Below are 13,161 nucleotides of genomic sequence, written 5' to 3' on the forward strand. Positions count from 1 at the left end.
TTAGTGGCAGTATAAAAAGACGAACAGATGCTAGAGCTAGCAAGCTTGGTGTTTTATCCTGTGATGTTGTTGTGTGACTTTTCCTAGGGAGTCATGAACAAATGTCCTTTCACCCCCAAATGGGTCATTGACAACACACCAAAGAAACAATCCCACACATCTAGCTTAGTGAACTGCACTGGCTGCTTTTGTGCCAACTTGACACAAGCTAGAGTCACCAGAGAGGAAAGAGCCTCAGTTGAGGCAATGCCTCCATGAGATCCAGCTGTAAGGCATTTTCTCATTTAGTGATCAGTGGGGAAGGGCCCAGAACGTTGTGGGTTGTACCACACCTGGGCTGGTGGTCCTGGGTTCCATAAGAAAGCTGGCTGAGCAAGTCCCGATGACCAAGATGATCAAGCCATGGGGAGCAAGCAGCACCCCTCCATGGCCTCTGCATCAGCTCCTGCCTCTAGCAGGTTCCATCCATGTTTGACCTTCTGTCCCGACGTCCTCCAATGATGGATCATGACCTGGAAGTATAAGCCAAATAAACCCTTTCCTCCCCATCTTGGCTTTTGGTCATAGTGATTTACCACAGGGTCTTTATAAAGACCCTGACTAAGACATGAACCAATGGGCTTATTGCAGTTACAGGAATATGGCTAAGCAGAGCTACTTACAGAAGCACGAGAGACTCTGGCAGTAGCATCGTTGAAAACACTCCCAGACCCCCGGACCTCAGCATGGCTTAGGACTCAACAAAAGCTGTCACTGGTGTTCCCTTGCATCTTGCAGGGAGCTCTACCGACGAGCTTTCCTCTTTCCAGCAATTATTGACTGCTTATATAATCCCAGAATCCCAGGGAGAGAGCTCCATAGGCCTTGTCTCTTCTGTGAACTTCCACAGTTTTCTAAAGGTTGCAGACTTTCTGAGTGTTGGGAACCTTCTCCAGGAAGGAATGTCTTCAAGCTGGAGGAATCAGCCCCTCAACTGATACCCTCTGCCACGTGTTAGGAGACCCTGGTTAGACCCTGTGTTCATATAGACTTCCCAGCCTCCAAAACTGGGAACAAAGGCTACATCTCTTTATAAATAACCCAGCTGTGGTTTCTCTTAACACGATTTCCCCATTGACAAGGAGCCCCCGTGACTAACAGGCATTTTTTTTTCCTTCTTGCTGCAGAGACAACTTCTTAAATGGAGGTTTCCTTCCTAGATGTAAATCTCTCATACGAAATGAAAAGCTCTGCTCTGTTTTCAGAATCCTGTGTCTTCAGTTTCTCAAAATTGTCCATATGCCAACGTGGAATATTTTGGGATAGCATATTCTGATTTCCCAGAGACAAAAAAATAAACAATCAAAATATGTAAATGACACAGTTATCGAAGATGAAGTGGAGGGAGAGGGGAGAGTGGGTGGTTCCAAGGGAGTGCTTGTGTGTGAATCTAGAAGGATGATTGACAGGGAAAGCCGCAAAGCCAAGCAAATGCCTGGCAAATGAAAGTACACAGCCAAGAGTCTCAGCTCAGGGGTTTCCTGGTATGCTCTAGAGAAAGCAGGAAGGCCATGTGGATGGAGTAAGACCAGTGTAGAAGGTGATACAGGAAAAGAAGCCAGGATGAGGGAGGACTGGTAGGGATGGTAGACTTGGCAAAAGCTGGCTTTTATGGAGCTGAGATGTCTCAGGAAGAAGGGGCTGTTGTGATATTGTTGACTCACATCTGTAATCCCAGCATCCCAGAAGTTGAGGCAAAGGGGTTGCCATGGCTCTGAAACCACCCTGGGCACATTGGAGCCTTAGAAATTAGTAGTAAATGGCTTCTCGTGTAAGCTCAAAGACAGAGAACAGCACCGTGAATGTCGCTGTACTCGAAGCTTGTCTTATGATGCCTGGGCCACCTCTCTGAGCTACCCTCTGATGAACAAATATAAAGGTTGTCAGGATATGGTGGTGGTTTTGATGGCTAATCTCTTTTAGTTATTCGATGTATTTCCAGAAGGGGGCTTTAAGGAAACTCTTTTGCAAGAAGTTTCTTTAGGCAGAAAAGGGAACTTGAGAGAGCTCGTCCCTGAATGAGGGAAAGACAAAGCAAAGTTCAGGAGATTCTCATTCAGAGCCATTTGTCTGCTTATCGCGCTGGCCATTGGTGGTACAAACCTTTAGTCCCAGCACTCCTGAGGCAGAGGCAGGTGGATCTCTATGAGTTCAAGGCCAGTCTGGTCTACAGAGTGCGCTCCAGAACTGCCAGGGCTACAAGGAGAAACCTTGTCTCAAAAAAATAAAAAAATGAAAAAAATAAAAAATAATAAAAATCTTGCCAAAGCATTGAACCTTGACAATCAAGACACACAACCGATACTCGAGTATCATGCAGGGGGCAGTCTACTTCCCTGCAATTCTGCCAGGCTCTCTCTACTCATTCCTCTCATTCTTGTTGGGCTATGGCAGAATCCAGAGAGGGGTTAGGAAGTGATTACAACCCAGGAGGCTGCTAATAACCTGAGAGGGTGGTAGGGAAGCTAGAACCATGACAGCTGCACTCAAGTAGATGGGATTCACCAGAGCCTAATGGCACCCTGAAAGGTCCACGGGACTTTCTGGTCAACTAGATGTGTGGTAGAAAAGCAGACAGAAGGGTGAGGGCAGCATTACTGAGGTTAGCATAGACTCAGGGAGGTGTGCAGGTGGGCTCAGTTAGCTCTGAGATCTAGTTCTAATACTTTGTGTTTAACATAAGCATGACATCTGTTAGTGAAAAAGTGTAAAAAAAACTAGGCCTTTAGGCCCAGGCTGGAGAATGTGACCTTTGTGACTCAGTGCTCCAAGGCATGCTAATCATAAAAAAGATAGCAACATTCTTCCACCCACCCGCTTCCTGGGTTCAGGGAGTGTTCATTCAAAGAAAGTCACCCTGACCGATCCTGAAACCAGCTATGCAAATGTGCTATTGTTAGGGGCTCATAGAAACTGTCTTGAGAAATAACCTGCACAATTACCAGGTATTCCTTGTGACTCTTGTGACTTTGCACTTCCTCGTGGCTCTTAACTGGTATTTTTGGTATTTCCCAACAATGCCCTCCCCACTCCCTTGAGTTTTGGTTTTTTTCCTTTAAATATCCCCTTAACCAGCTACTTGGGGCACCATGGTCCTCTACCCCTGCATGGTGTATGAGTGTGGGTCCTCTTGCGGTTTGCATCAAGACAGTTTCTCGTGAGTGATTTGGGGTGTCACCTCTCCTGAGTCAGAATGTGGAGGAGTCCTCATGTTGTGGGTCTTTCATTAGATTAGTGGATCCTGGAAGGAGCTTTCCCAATGCTCAGTCCGTGGAACCTATATGTCTATTTAGTCACTTGGCAAAGGGAAAACAAGGTGGCTAATCAGCTTCACTTGAAATTTAGATATTTCCCTGTGGAGTCACAAGCTTTTACATGGAGGATAAAGATAGAGAGGAGCTGGTGGTGCAAGACTCAGCCAGCCAGTGCTGGCTTTGAGGATGGAGGGGATCACATTTGAACAAATAGAAACTGCCTCCACAAGCCGGATGAAGAAAAACAAGAAAACAAAACAAAATGTTCTCCGAGAACTTTCAGAAAGGAATACAGCCCTGCTCACACCTCAATTGGATCATCCCAGTGATATCATTTGGATTTTTGAGCTCCAGAGCCACAGGATAATAAACTTGCCTGGTTTTTGTTTTGTTTTGGTTTGTTGAGACAGGGTTTCTCTGTATAGCCCTGGCTGTCCTGGAATTCACTCTGTAGACCAGGCTGGCCTCGAACTCAGAAATCCACCTGCCTCTGCCTCCCAAGTGCTGGGATTAAAGGCGTGCGCCACCACTGCCCTACATAAACTTGCCTTGTTTTAAGCCATTTTTTAAAGCAGCAGGGAGGGAGGGAGGAAGGAATTTTTTTTTCTGCAGCAATTTGCTGCATCAGCATTAGACAGACCCAAGAGTCACATGAAATCTCAGGTAGGCTGCCAAAGAAGTGGGTCTGGATTTGGGATAGAGGTCCAGGCTAGGTATAAACTTGCGAATTATTGCTATATGATACAACTTAAAACTAAATGCCTTATGACAATGCCAAAAAAGCCGATAAAAAGGGAAGAGAGCTGGGGAGGGGAGAAGACAGAAAACAATGAACAGGTCAATTCTGGGAGACTTTGACCTTAAGAGAGAAGGTGCCCTTAAATACCTAGAGGACAGGGGGAAGCCAGGTAAGGGAGGTGCTTTATGAAAGGGACAGTGACCTGTGTCACATGTTCAGATGTTAGGGAAGGTGAGGGCTAGAAATTGATTTGTGGATTTAGCGATACAAAAGTAATTGATAATCTTGACCAGGACAGTTTGGGTATGTTCTGGGGGCTAACAGTGTGGATAGCAGATCTTAGAAAGGATGGAGGAAGGAGGGAGGGAGGGAGGGAGGGAGGGAGGGAGGGAGGGAGGGAGGGAGGGAAGGAGAGAGGGAGGAAGGGAGGAAGGAAGACATTTATAAAATTATAAGAAATTCACTATAAAGGTCAATGGAGAGGGAGAGCTATGGCTGGAGGTACCGTGACGCCTCGGGATGAGTGAGAGAAATAACTAAGGAAGATCTAGTAGAGGGGACCAGAGCAAGGAGGTAAGCTGTTAAGATAATGTGACAGAGTGACACATCATGGCATCTCCCAGTAATGTATTCATACAAGTCTACTCCCTCATGAGCCACCACTTAGCCAGGATGGGAGCCAAGGACACTTTGTAGTGAGCCCAAGAAACCCTCCAAGAACTGAGGCTGAGCCCCACTCAATTGTGAGACAATGGATTGTGAGCTTAAGTAATGGGAACTAGGGCTTTTGTTGTTGTTTAGACAGGGTCTTGCTGTGCATCCCAGGCTGTCCTAGGACTGATGATCCATCCTCCTGCCTCAGCTGCTGGATGCTGGGATTACACACACACAGGACATTGTTCTTGGCACAGTGGTTTTGTTTAAAGCTACTAACTTCGTGGATAATCATGTTTAGGAAGAAAGTAACTGTGTGGATCAGGCAGTGGCCTCATCCAAGTTGCTCCATATCGTGAGCAACAGTGGCTTCCAGGCTAGATCTTGTCCTGGGTGACTCCATCTTACCACATGTCATTTGGCTCTGTTTTGAGGGAAAGTGCAGAGGTCATGATGCGGGATGCTGCCACATCCATTTTGTAGACACCACCACCTGCCCAGCACTGCCCACAAACAACAAGCTGATAACATTCTTACATGTAAAAAGCTATTACCTCTAAGCTTGTCAAACCAGACTGAGAATATTTGGGCACATTAAAACTGATGAGTAGTCACCAGTTTTTATGGTTTTCTTTGCCTCCCTAGTACTGGGATTACGTACATACTCACCATATCTCAAGTCTAATAAATCTTAATCTACTTTTTTTTCAAATAGCACATATTTACTGAGGGTCTTTTCTGTAGCAACCCTGGGTAAGTTTCCAGGGAACCAGAGTAAACAGGATTACAAATCCCTTCCCCGCTTGGAAGCAAGCTGAATGAGAAACACTGACATGCTATGATGAGCCTTACATTGGGAGAAGTGGGGCTTCTGTGACGTAAACAGGGTCCCAGTTCAGTGTGGGGTGAGAGGTCTGGGTTGGAAACTCTCAGAGCAGGTGAGACCTGAGAGATGAGAAGCTCTGAGCAGGTGAAGTCGTGGATGATATCCGGGGTGGGGAGAGCTATATTTTTCTGTTCTTATTTATTCTTGAGAACTTCCTACACTATATTTTGAGGATATTCTGTTCCCTTCTCCAACCCCTCCCAGATCCTTCCCTACATCCATACCCATCCAACTTTATGTTCTTTCCTCTCTTAAAATAAACGTGGAGTGATATTCATTTTGCCCAGCCTCTCCTGAGTATGAGGTCTGTCCTGGAGTGTGACTGACACACTCATTACCATCCTGTGGAAGAAAACCGACAGTCTCTAGCTGCTAACAGTTGAGAGGAGCCTCTTGGCCAAGTTAGGACTTTGTCCTTCCTTTTCCTCCCTGTTTCCTTCTTAGCTAAAAGTTGGAAATGTCTGTGAGTCTGTCAGTAAACTTGTAGTCCCTGGAGGCCAGAGATGCCAGAAGTGTTTAAACTAAAATGTCACTGGTTCCACAGTGACCAGAGGCTGGGGAATTCCAGAAAGGGACTCTGGTTTTTGCCTAAGCTCTTTCCCCCTGAAGGAGTAAGCCTTTCCTGGAAAGGCACTGAAGACGTGACAGAAAGTTCGAGACACTTTTACACCTAGGACCTGGACTAGCCAGCCCACTCCCTTTCCTCCATCCAGGAAGGCCTGGTTAACTCCAAGGCTGGATCGTCAATGGCGTCTGTCTTCTGGGACCCCTTTAGCTGCAGAGAGGAGCTGCCTTCTTTCTTCCCTTAAGTTCCTTATTATAAAAGGCTTATTTCTGAAACTCACCCTCTGTGGTGTGTGAATTTCACTCTTCCAGTTCGGAAGGAAAAGAACCTGAAAGGTCACTAACCGGGCGAATGATTCATGTAACTGTGGACGCCTGGCACCATGACTTCTGAGCCAAGATTATCTGAGTATCAATAAGGGCTCCATCCCTCTGTTACAGGGTCAAATTGGTCATATGTCTTCAATACCATTGATCACACATGTACAATTGGGTACAATTGGGTACAAATGATCATGTACATTCAAGAACATAATCAGCCAACATGAGGTGCAATAGTCCTTTGGTTTCATAACAAGACATTTTGTGTTGTCGTATAATAATAATGATGTATGCTTTATGCCAAAGGTTACTAGATTTTCACACATAAAATATCTGTCAGAACTTAGTGAGTCTACATGGGAGATTTGAAAGCCATCTGGGGGGAGACAAGGACTCTACAAGAACCATGAACTTGAAACAAAACTGTAATAGAGGCAAAAGAAGAAGAAATCTTTCCTACTAGGACAAACATACAAATGTAACCACCTTCAATGACTTTTGTCACCCGAAAATTGATAACATCTTTCTAAGTGCAAGATGAGCAGAAATACCATTTCCTGCTGAGTGCTTGTTTGGACAACACTTTCTGTTGCCCAAGGAATGTGCCGGGATTTCTCTTATCTTTTTATGGTTCCTCTTCATTTCCCTTGTAAAATCTTGAGGGAGTAGTTTACAGCTCAACTGTGTTTTCCTTTGAAGCCATGGTTGTCTGAAGCTCTTGTTTCATCCTACAGACTCACTTTCTGTGTCTCATCACTATGATGCAAGAAAAAAAAATGTTTGGTCCACAAATCCATCAGATTTTGGCTAAATATGTGCAGAATCTGGAAGTAGGATTTTAGCATAGATTTCTCTTGGATGAATCCACCCATTTTCTAGTGTCTAGATTGAAGAGATCAGAATATTAGGGACATTAGAAGCAGAAGTTCTTTCTGGAATCTTCCAGTTAGCATGGTTCTAGGTGTGAGCATGTTACTTGGTGTGCTTCTTCCTTGGCCTCTAATACAGTTTTGTTTCAAGTTCATGGTCCTTGTAGAGTCCTTGTCTCCCCCCAGACGGCTCTCAAATCTCCCATGGGGAATCATAAATCACTATGTTCTGGCAGATGTTTTATGTGTGAAAATCTAGTAATGTCGAATAATACAAAGCAGAATCTGTATTACTGACTACCCTACAAGGCAAGTCTCCCTCTATCTTTGACAAAAAGAGGATCTAACATTCTTTCTGAGGCCACACCTTCACAGACTTGTGTTCCAGGTTTTCTGCAGGATAGGGCACTAGGTTGTAAGTTTAAATCCAATGTGTTTGCACAAAGGCACAGTGACACAGCAATAACAGCTCCATCCTCCCATGTTTTTGAGTCACTTCTTACTATGTCATTCTGCGATGACTTTTCTCTGATGCATCAGGAAGCTCGTTTTTTTAGAGACAAGGTCTCCAAGTTGCTCAGGATGGCCCTGAATTCCATAACTTTTCTGCCTCAGGCTCTGAATAGCTGGGACTACAGGCTTGTGCCACAAGACCCAGCTTTCAGAAAAGCTTTTTAGAGAAATTTAAGTTTAGGAATATTTTTTAAGACAAGGTTTAATGTAGCTCAGGCTGGACCCTGTTTCTAATTCTGCTCTGTTTGGAAAGAAATGTTGTAAGAGAGTCCTTAGGAGTTACTGTAGTTGTCATGAATTTGACGTTTGCCATGAATCTAGCTGCGTCGTGGCTCTTCTCCAGTTGTTCTCTAGGTCCCATTAGATATTTATTTATCTGCTTAATAGGTGGTCAGTCTATATGTTTGTATAAATAATGATTTATTGGATACTTACATGTTAGGAAGCAGTCCAAGAGCTCCATCAACGTTATGTCCTAAAACCCATGGATTCTGTTTTACCTTTTGAATAAAAAGAAAGGTTTAATAATGTACCTCTTAAAGGTCTTCAGAAGTCATATTGTCATAAAGTTAAGAGCAAAAGTGGGACCTGCTGGAAGAGAAGCCTGCCCTGTGGTTTGTTTCTGTCCATCCAGTGAGTGACAAGATAGCTGGCTCTGAAAGCAGGACAGTCAGCAAGTGAACAGGCATGAAAGGGGCTGGGGGCGGGGGAGGCAGTTAACTAAAGCAAGACACAGAGCTGAAGCACAGGGGATTAATAGGAAAATCACTACAACATCTATCTTGGTGTTTGTTTGTTTGTTTGTTTGTTTGTAGGCAGCTTCTCCAGGCTTTAGAGTGGCCTCAGAACTCCTCACGTAGCTGATCGTGACCTTGAACTCTTATCTTCCAACCCCTGCCTGGTGTTATGAGTGTATACCATCATACTTGGCTTACGTGATATGAAGAATCAGACCTAAGCCTTCCTGCAAGGACGCTACCAACTGAGCCACACCATCAGCTTGTGTCATTTAAGTTTTAAAAATTCGCTCAATTTATTTTATGTGCATTGGTGTGAGGGTGTCAGATCCCCTGCCACTGGAGTTACAGATGGTTGTGAGCTGCCATGTGGGGGCTGGAAATTGAACCCAGGTTCTCAGGAAGGGTAGCCAGTGTACTTAAATGCTGAGCCATCTCTCAAGCCTCGTGTGTGTGTGTGTGTGTGTGTGTGTGTGTGTGTGTGTGTGTGTGTGCAAAACTGATTTTTAAAAAACCAAGTTTGTAAGCAAGTGCTGGAAGTAGCATCCCCCTTTTAAAACACAAACAAACAAACAAAACGGATATGTTATCAAACAAATTGTGTAATTTCCAGAAATGTTGAAATTGGCACTGGTCATGTGTCCTAGAGGGGGGCAGAATTTTGAGTGAAAAGGTAAATAGTTATCTAATGCTACATAAAGAATTAGCTCAAATGTATCAAATTCAAAGAATGTTTTTAATAGGTGTGGCTTTGTTTGTTTGTTTGTTTGTTTTATGTAGCCCAGGCTAGCTTTCAACTCACTGTATAGCCAAAAATGATCTTGAATTTATGAATCTCCTGCTTCCACATGCTGAGTGCTGGGATCCCAGCTGCGAGCCACTGATAGCTGATTCCTGTAGCACTGGGAGAGCATCCAGGGCTTTGTGCCTGCTAAAGGAAGCACTCCATCAGTTTGGCGACTCTCTCAGTTTCCCCACTCCCTCTGAATATTTATCTTCTACAGTTACTGAGGGTCTCAAGGGGAGCTGCTCAATCAGATGATCCCGTCGTGCAGAGGTACGTGCAAGCTGACAGCCAGGGTTCTAGGCTTCTTGTAGTATTTTTAGTTATATTACTCTAAGTTATTATAGCTTTATCAGTCAAATGTTTCGGAAGCGAATGATGATCACTTAGAGGGATCAGACTATGGACAGGATAAACTGCTTCCTGGTGATGGTATCCCCTTGAGAAATATTTGGGATGGAAAGGTTCTCTCTTAAACACTTTCACAAATTTTATCCTATTAATGAAACCTCTCTCTCTTTCTCTCTCCATCCTGAAATAGTTCCTGACTACCCAAGCTTTGGGTCTGTGTTGCCTGCAGAGTATACACCCCATTTGGTCCTCTGCGCCTGTGCTGGGTCTCTTGGTGGGGCAGGAGGATGGTGTTGGATGTAAGCATTTCTGCACAATGATGAACAGAGCGTCACAAACAGCAGGGCATGCTTGTTATAGCAGAAATCTATGCTGTCAGCATAGATTGAGTTTGCCTCTGCTTTCCCTCATTAACCCCAAATTAACAGATTGCCCAGATACAAGGGGGAGATACAGTCATAAATTAGTGGAGTATTTGTGGTGACTAGGGACCAGGCTTTTGTTGTTGTTGCTTTTATTTTGTTTTTTTTTTTTTTTTCAGGGACTGTACACTCCCTAGTGAACCAATCTAATAAAGAGTGCTGGCAGATCCAAAAAATACATTCTCAGGGTAGCTCACGCAATTGCTTAGTATGAAGGAGGCCTTGGGGTCAGGCTTCAGTTCTGCAAAATAGCAAGAAAAAGAGCATCTATCCCAGTAAGTAAGCTAGAGGGACTGTCAGCTACTGGTGTGTATGATAGAGAAAAGTGAGGCAGGCAAGGGGCAAAGAGGAAAGGCGAGCAGGGTACACTTGCAGCCGAGAAGAAGGTAATATTTAGGCGTTGTGTGGTTGTGGAAGAAGAGTGTTCAGATAATGGATGTAAGCAGAACAAAGACCTCACAGTAGGATAGCAAGTGGTCTTGTGTGGCTGAAGAGGAGATGACCTGCTTCATGAACGGCCTAACTCCATCCCCAGTCACCTCCTCTCCAAGGTAGCGATGAGAGCATCCAGAGAGCGTGTAGGAGTGTTGTGACGGTAGAGCGAGATACAAGGTGCTGAGCCTGGCACAGTGAGAGATTTCCTAAAGCATAAAGGAGGTGCCCCAGTGTTGTCCCTGGCTCTACGCCTTCAGTGCAGATTTCTCCGGAAGAGTAAATATAATGTTCTACAGAAAGCGCTCAGCACGGAGGCTCACACATGGTAGACCCATGACCGCGGCCATTCTCATTATCTCCAGACGCTTGCACGATGGGGAGTTCTTCAGTGAAGAAATGGGAAAGACTGGGAGAGAGGCTCTGAGTCATTCCTAAGAAGGGACGATGAGAGAAGAGTAACTCACCTCAGAGGCCCAAGGAGCCAAGGGTCAGGGCGGTGGACCTGACGATTAGACAGGAAGGAGGGTCAGGCCCTCAAGGTTCACTCAAGACCAAAGAATCCTAGTGAACCATCCATCCGACGTACCTGAGGGGGTTGGGAGGGAAGGGACAGCAAGGAAGAGGTAAAAGGAGATGAACCTGAGGCTTCGGTGTAAAGGAGAAAATATTCCTAAGTAGGGATCGCAACGCTGATCAAATACTCATCCCTGACCCGCGGGCAAGCATGACTTTGCAAAAGAAAAGAGACTAGACCGGAGGGAAGAGAGATGAATCCTTAGGCCAAGAAAGTCTCTCCATAGGTGTGAAAACCGGTAGCTGTTAGGTGGGAGTCTAGTGGAGGACTTATTCACAGGGGTGAGGAGAGAGAGAGAGAGAGAGAGAGAGAGAGAGAGAGAGAGAGAGAGAGAGAGAGAGAGAGGTGGCGGATCTTAGAGGGAAGATACTGGAGGCAGTTACGACAGAAGCAATAAACAGTAGCCGCTCCCGAACCAGTCAACCAAGAACATTTCTAAATCCCATGATTAATTAAGGACCTAAGGTTTAATTAAGGGTGATAAATAAAATCCGGAGAAGACAAACTAGCTCTCTCTCTCTCCCTCCCTCTCTCTCCATCTTCCCCCCCTCCCACCCTCCGGTTTTATGTAGCCCAGGATGGCCTTGAATTCACTGTATAGTGAGGATAACTTCAAACTCCTGGTCTTTCTGAAGCAGTGAGATCAAGTGTTTGCACCGCCCGAGGGGGGTGGGGGTGGGGAGGGGCTCTCACGTGATGCTAGATGCTCTCTCCTGGGCTTCACAGGCTAAGTGCTTTCTCAGCTGAGCTGCGTCCCCACCCCGGAAGAAGCCCATTGAAATGACTAAGCATTTTTCTAGAACTTAATCTTCCACCACGCTAGAAGAGGCTGAGAAGGCTAATTCTTTTGGATTTAGCTTTAACTGAAAAGGGAGAACCTGTGGGTAAGTCAGAAGAACGCAGAGGAGAACAAAGAGAGGACTGCTCTCCTGGGCTCAAGTTCTTGCTTCCATGCTTGGAGAATCGCCCTCTCCCCCAAGCCCAACCTGACAGGAACCTTGCCGGCTCTGCTTTAATCCTACCAACCACCCAGAATGCAATGCCTTTTCACACCTCTTTAAAAAAAAACACACAAAAAAAAAAACAAAAAAACGTTCTTTTCCTTTGGTCTCTCTGACATCTCAGCATAAACATTAACTCTGCTTTTCTTGGAGAAGTTCTTGGAGGGCTCCAAGTTAGACTCAGGAGCCCTTCGCTTCTCCCTACCCTTCTCCCTTGATCAGCCACTGACAAAGCCACTGGGCCTCTCTGTCTCCGCCCCTCCTCTCCCTCTTCTTGAGTTTTCTCTCTCCTTTTCTTCCTACACACTCACCGCACACACTTTCCATTGAAAGTGGAAGAACATGAGATGCAGCAATCTTTCTGTCACCTGCTTCTTTCTGCACACTTAGGACAAACCTAGTGTCTGTTTTTGACTCTATTGCCAATGCAGAATCCTGCTTGTGTCCCAGGCTGCCCTGTGCCCAGCCCTAGGCAATGCACTGTGATCTGACACAATGCATCATATAAACCTGCTTTTCCCCCAGCCTCCCGGGTGGAGAGGGGATTATAGACATCATGGGTGGCCATCATGGCCCATTTGGAAGTTAGAAAAGACCTTGCAACTTGCTTTAGCTAATACAAAATACAAGCTGGCTTCTACCTTTTTTATTGTTTTGTTTTGCTTTGATTTTTTTTTCCCCTTTATAGGCATGGAAAAATTGGTCCTGTTTCCCCCTTCCCAGTTCTTCTTCCTTGACCCAAGCAAAATTACCTTGCCTTTATCCATTCTCTGGTTGTTAAAGGTGCTAACTAACATTTAGTAGCTAATATGGCCACTCTCTCACGTTTCTATGTGCTAAGGGGACTTAATAAGGAGGTCTTCCATGGATCTCTTGGGGGTGGGGAAATGTGATTAGACCTTCGTTTGAGTCTGTGTGCACTACTACAAAATAACTAGTCTAGATAATGCTTCGAGAATTTATTTTCTCAGAGGTCTAGAGGCAGGGACATTTAAGATCAAGGTGGCAGCAGGTTCAG

The 13,161-nt window shown here is 45.2% G+C and overlaps 1 long non-coding RNA gene across 4 annotated transcripts; it reads right to left on the reverse strand.

The window, feature by feature from the left end:
• Positions 1–327: 327 nt before the first annotated feature.
• Gm30145 lies at positions 328–12,089 on the reverse strand. 4 transcript variants are annotated; one of them, XR_872033.1, is made up of 5 exons: positions 11,836–11,899; positions 11,033–11,154; positions 9,379–9,507; positions 8,275–8,339; positions 328–512 (listed from the first exon to the last, which is right to left on the reverse strand). It is a non-coding gene; the product is annotated as a predicted gene, 30145 (long non-coding RNA). The 4 variants fall into 4 exon arrangements; XR_872034.1 differs by lacking the exons at positions 328–512; positions 11,836–11,899 and adding exons at positions 6,865–7,213; positions 12,021–12,089; XR_380790.2 differs by lacking the exon at positions 328–512 and adding an exon at positions 6,865–7,213 and having other exon boundaries at positions 9,379–9,504.
• Between the last annotated feature and the right edge of the window lie 1,072 nt (positions 12,090–13,161).

Source organism: Mus musculus, chromosome 10, assembly GCF_000001635.26.
Source record: "Mus musculus strain C57BL/6J chromosome 10, GRCm38.p6 C57BL/6J".
Lineage (NCBI taxonomy): Eukaryota > Metazoa > Chordata > Mammalia > Rodentia > Muridae > Mus > Mus musculus.